The 5,573-nt window shown below is 44.7% G+C and overlaps 1 long non-coding RNA gene across 1 annotated transcript; it reads left to right on the forward strand.

The window, feature by feature from the left end:
* Positions 1-3,865: 3,865 nt before the first annotated feature.
* On the forward strand, positions 3,866-5,370 carry LOC136529788 (uncharacterized). Its single transcript, XR_010777417.1, has 3 exons — positions 3,866-4,430; positions 4,881-5,035; positions 5,209-5,370. It is a non-coding gene; the product is annotated as an uncharacterized lncRNA (long non-coding RNA).
* Positions 5,371-5,573: the final 203 nt, after the last annotated feature.

Here is a 5,573-nt window from a genome sequence, read left to right on the forward strand (position 1 = left end):
ACGTTTGTGTTCAATGGGGTAGCGATGTACTACCCAACAATCCCATCCCATAGTTATAAGTATGCGCTACCCAGAACTCTAGATCTAGATCCCCCATGAGATTTCAAACAGAAAAAGTGGCAAAAGAGATCAAAATGTGGGAGAATGACAAGATAGGCTTCATAGAAATGGATGAAGACAGAAACATGAAGGATGGAGTTCTCACCGTGAGTAGGATGCCATCTCGTCATCACCGTATCTGGCAGCACGCCGTCCACCACCAACTAGTTGAGCGCCGCCTCATTGTTGGCATAGCTCACCCATTCCTCGGTGAGATTGAGCTCGCATGCTGCCCTGCTCGAGCTACTATAGTTTCTCTTGGGTGCCATCTCATAGATCTAAGGAATCATGGGAAATTACGAGCTTGTGGCTGCTAAGATGGTAGACCAGTTGCCGAGTGATGTGGTGCAGGCACAAGGAAGAAGACAGAGAGGCGAGAGCAAGGTGAGGAATGTGCGCCGGGACTATGGCACTTTATAACAGTTCAACCACTGACCCTTTGACTTCTTGGGATTATGGGAAACCCTGCCTAACCCGTCGCATTCCCTCCTGAAACCACCGCATGCCGGTGGGCCACCAAATGCACAAGGTGGGCCATGGCGTTAAATCACGTTAAATGTGAAACGATGAAATGAATCTCCAGACTCAGTGCTGGATCAATGGAATTTGTTATGCATCTATACCAAGGTTTATTTTCCTTGACCCTGCTACAAGATTCCTTCATCATCTTCCAGCAAGCTCAGGAACTAAGTGTGTACACTTCACCTTGCGGTGAATGTACTAGTTCCCTGATTACTCAAACTTTCGACAATAATGCAGACTGCAAATTGTTCTTTGAGCCTGCTACAAGATTCCTTCATCATCTTCCAGCAGGCTCGAGGACTACATTATGTACAATGCACCTTATTGTGCACGTACTTTTCTTCTTCATGGTATTTTCGACTTCATCAAGTCTCCGCCTAAGCTCTACCCTGATGGCCACATCGTCAAGACCATTGCAATTGGCACTTAAGTGTGTACACTTCACCAACCAAGACTTCAAAATTTTTTACTTGAGCTCCTTACATCCTTATGGTAAACCACAACTTCGAGTGAGTCCGAGCTTGATGCCCAGTTAAACTGGTCAGACGCCTGTCTCAGCTACGTAGACACCCACATCGACAGCTCGGACGCTCGTTCAAACTGCTCGTACGCTTGCGTAAATAGCTCGGCCCTTATTTGAACTGGTCGGAAGACTAATGCTCATGAGTAGCTGCAAGTTGGATAGCTCGAATGGATGCAAGATGGTGTTGCGCAGCGGATGCAAGGTGCTCGAGGACTAGCTATGGGGGTATGACCCCCGGTACCCACAAGGATCCACGTGGGCCAAGCCACTAGGGGAGGCCCAGCCCATAAGACTATGCATGGGGCGCGCCACTGGTCGAGGCCTAGCTCGCAAGATAATGCCACACGAAGTATGCCGCAGGACGACGTGCTTCACAAGGCAACATAAAGATTTTTGGTGATTGGTGAAATCTGCTCGGATATGATAGATATTATATGATCTGCAACTTCCTATCTTGTAAACCGTTCAGAATAGAAATAGCTGATCTATAACCCTACCCCCCAAGCTATATAAGGCGGGTAGGGACCCCCCTTGTTTAAATCGAATCATACGTAATACAAACCATAAAGACACACGACGTAGGGTATTACGTCGAGTTGATGGCCTAAACCTATCTAAATCGATGTCTCTTACGTTCTATGTCACCATCTAGTTCCCTCACTCGCACCTCCACCGATTCATCACTACCGTGGGCATACCCTTCGGTAGATTGCCGACCAGATTTCATCGACAGACGAGGCTGGAGATTTTTTTCAAATCACATGGGTGGGTCCAGCTTTCGAAGAGGCACACACACCATAGGAGCCCATGCTGCCTTTGGTAGGTCCCACATGTCGACCCATTTCGACCATTATTACATTTATTTTTGCTAAAATTGACAAAGAAGGTCGAGTTATGATTTGAAAATAATATATATTTTCCAATCCACCTCTACCAAAACTGGTTCCCTGGGACATATGAGGCATAGTATAGAAATCTTGTATCGTTTCGGATCGTTTCTGGGGAAGCCTCAATTCAACCTCCAATTACGGTGTTCTACCGCATAGAAATTCATTTAAAGTGTAGAAAGTAGCAACAGACCTCCGGAAAATCTGAAACTTAGCGTTTTCTCGTCCTGTGGCATGCACAAGCTTGAGAAAAAGTTTGAGGCGCATACAACATCAAAACGCACGAGTCATGTGGATCCCCAGTAGTTATAGTGAGGATTCTTCGTAATGACACATCCACTTTTTGAACATGTACATTACATCGGTGTCCAAATGTATTGGAATTTTTTCTGCATGCATGCAAGCCCAATATATGGCTCCATGTAGAATCTTAGATTTATCTGATCAATATTGGCCATTATTGTATTTATTTTGTGCTAAAATTGAGAAAGGAGGTTGAGTTATGCTTTGAAAATAATATATTTTCCAATCCACCTATCCCAAAACTGTTCCCTAGAACATATGAGAAATAGTATAGAAATCTTGTATCGTTTCGGATCATTTCCAGGAAGCCTCAGTTCAACTCCAATTATGGTGTTCTGCTGCGTAGAAATTCATTTAAAGTGTAGACAATAGCAACACACCTCCGGAAAATCTGAAACTTGTGTTTCCTCGTCCCATGGCACGCACAATCTTGAGAAAAAAGATTGAGGCGATTACAACATCAAAACGCACGAGTCATGTGCATACCCAGGAGTTGTAGTTAGGATTCTTCGTAGCGACACATCCACTTTTTGAACATGTACATTAAGTCGGTGTCGAAATGGCTTAAAATTTTTTCTACATGCATGCAGGCCCAAGCATGACCCCACGCAGAATCTTAGATTTATTTGTTCAATTCCGGCCATTATTATTTTTTTGTGCTAAAATTGAGAATGGAGGCCGAGTTACGCTTTGAAAATAATATATTTTCACATCCACCTCTACCAAAACGGGTTCCCGGGGACATATGAGACATAGTATAGAAATCTTGTATCCTTTCTAGGGAAGCCTTAGTTCAACCTCCAATTACGACGTTCTACCGCGTAGAAATTCATTTAAAGTGTAGAAAATAGCAACACATCTCCGAAAAATCTGAAACTTAGCGTTTCCTCGTCCCATGGCATGCCTAAGCTTGAGAAAAAGTTTGAGGTGCATACAACATCGAAACGCACGAGTCATGTGGAGACCTAGGAATTGTAGTCTTCGTAATGACACATCCACTTTTTTTCTAGTATATTACATCGGTGTCCACATGGCTTGGAATTTCTCTGCATGCATGCAGGCCCATAGGATAATATGACAATGTCTTAGTTCAATGGCAACAAAAGGAAACATAATTCATCAAAATAGTAGTTGAAATGAATTTCTTTGCTCTAATCGAAAGTGTATCCAAATTGAATTGCACGTATCTTCAGTATGATTTAAAAATTATTAAAGCTATATTTAGGTCCATACATTTTAGTCTAGCCAAAACCGGAGATGGACGGAAAAATAATAATATTAGAAATCGAACACTAGAATAACCAAGATAGTGATTGGTATTAAAAATAAAACAAAAAACTTTAAATACTAATAGACCAACACAACCGAAGCTCGGCCCAAAGATCAAAATCCGCGGCCCAACTTAACCTCACCTCACTCTCAACCATTGATCGTTTCTCTGCATGCATCAGATTGACGGACGAGATCCATCCTGCTGTGGATAAAATGCGGGGGCATTGCTCTCCCGTTCCAAAACCCTAACCAGGTCCATGTCGTTGTGGCCGCCGCGCCCGTCCCGCGTGTGCGGTGGAGGGAGCTGGAGGCCGTGGAGCTTGTCACGGCCGGCGGCAACATCTAGGCACCCGCATCCAGCAGTAGGAGGCGGCGGTGTTCGCATCCAGGCCCAGGCGGCAGCGTCCGCGGCGGGCTGGCCGTGCAGCTAGGCGGAGACGATGGCTCCCATGGCTGGCTAGCTGACCGCACATCCAGTAGAGGTGGCGGCTCCTACGGCTGGCTTGCCGCGTAGCCCGGCAGCGACGGCACCACCCACTGGCTGTGGGTGTTCGACTGCCGGTGTCGGTAGCCTCCGTCTTCGTTGGATGCACGGCCAGCGACGACGGATCCGCCGCCTGTGGCTAGACCCACAGCTGGCGTCTGCAGATCCTACTGCAGGCACAGATCCGCCGCCACCACTCGTGCTGGCGACCGCGCTTGCTGTTGGGCCGCCGCACTCCATCGACCCCCACCTGGTGAAGCTGTGCGCCTCTGCCTCGTCTAGTCCTCCGACTTCTTCAAGTCTATGACCACTCGTGCTGCTCCAGTCTTTCAGACTCAAGGTGCTGCTCCAGTATCCACTCTCCAGTACAAAACGTGCTCACTTAGTGGAAATTGTTGCCTGCCAGCTAGCCTGTACATTGTTCGTTTTAGTTCTGACACATCATGGTTGCCTACCATTTAATCTAGTACACTGTTGGTTGACTAAGTTGTGAAACAAAAATCATCTGTCCAGTAGTATATGCAGTATACGTGATCTGTGACAGTTCCTTTCCAAACTCATATTTTTCTACCATTTAGTTTCAGGATTGCACATGCTGCTCCTTTCTACAATTTGCTTGCCTAACTAGTGATAGAATATGATGCAACGGTTAAATAAATGGGTGCCCACTGCAGTACTACTTGATTTGCTGCTGTCTGCAATTTGATCTGCTGTTTTTTTTAACGCAATTTTTGATCGGCTGCTTGCCTGCTGCTATATGGTTTGTTCATTCAGTCATTTGTTGTTGCAGGATAACACTGCATCACCACGGGGGAGTCATTTAAGTGGCCGCGGTCACTATATATGGATGATTGCATAGATTTTCATGGTTCTATACAGGCCACCACAACTCCGTCCATGTATGCAGATGTGCCCAATGGTCACACCAGACCACACCACGGCAAGGTGAGGTTGCCCAGATCTGCTGTTTCTATTCTGTTATTAACACCTGTGTCACTATCACAGGTGTCGTAATAATAACTATGAATTGCATCATGTGTGAATTTTTAATATATATTTTTGTCCTATTAGATTTGGAATCTAAATGGTTGTTTTTTTTTTTTGCAATTCATGGACAGGTTCCGAGCCTAACTACTGCCGGTGACATGGATGGAGAGAACAAGACATTGGTGCTTCCTAATTTAGAAGAATTAGAAATTTATGCATCTGTATTGTTACTATTATAATTGATGTACTTCTCGTATGTACTGTAACTATTAATTATTAATATTAATATTAATATGGGCTGTTTATTAAGTGCGCTGTGAGCTATGTTGAATATTGTGCTAATAGTATGTTAGGAAACTGATGGGCTGAAAAAACATGGGCCCAAAAATCGGCTGGCCTTATCCGACGGAAAACAGGCCAACAACTATTAAAACAAAAAAAAAAAAAACAGCCTAAAGAATTGTGTTTGGTCCATTGTAAGCCTATTTGCTATGTG

This window comes from Miscanthus floridulus, chromosome 19 (genome assembly GCF_019320115.1).
Source record: "Miscanthus floridulus cultivar M001 chromosome 19, ASM1932011v1, whole genome shotgun sequence".
NCBI classification, from domain to species: Eukaryota; Viridiplantae; Streptophyta; class Magnoliopsida; order Poales; family Poaceae; genus Miscanthus; species Miscanthus floridulus.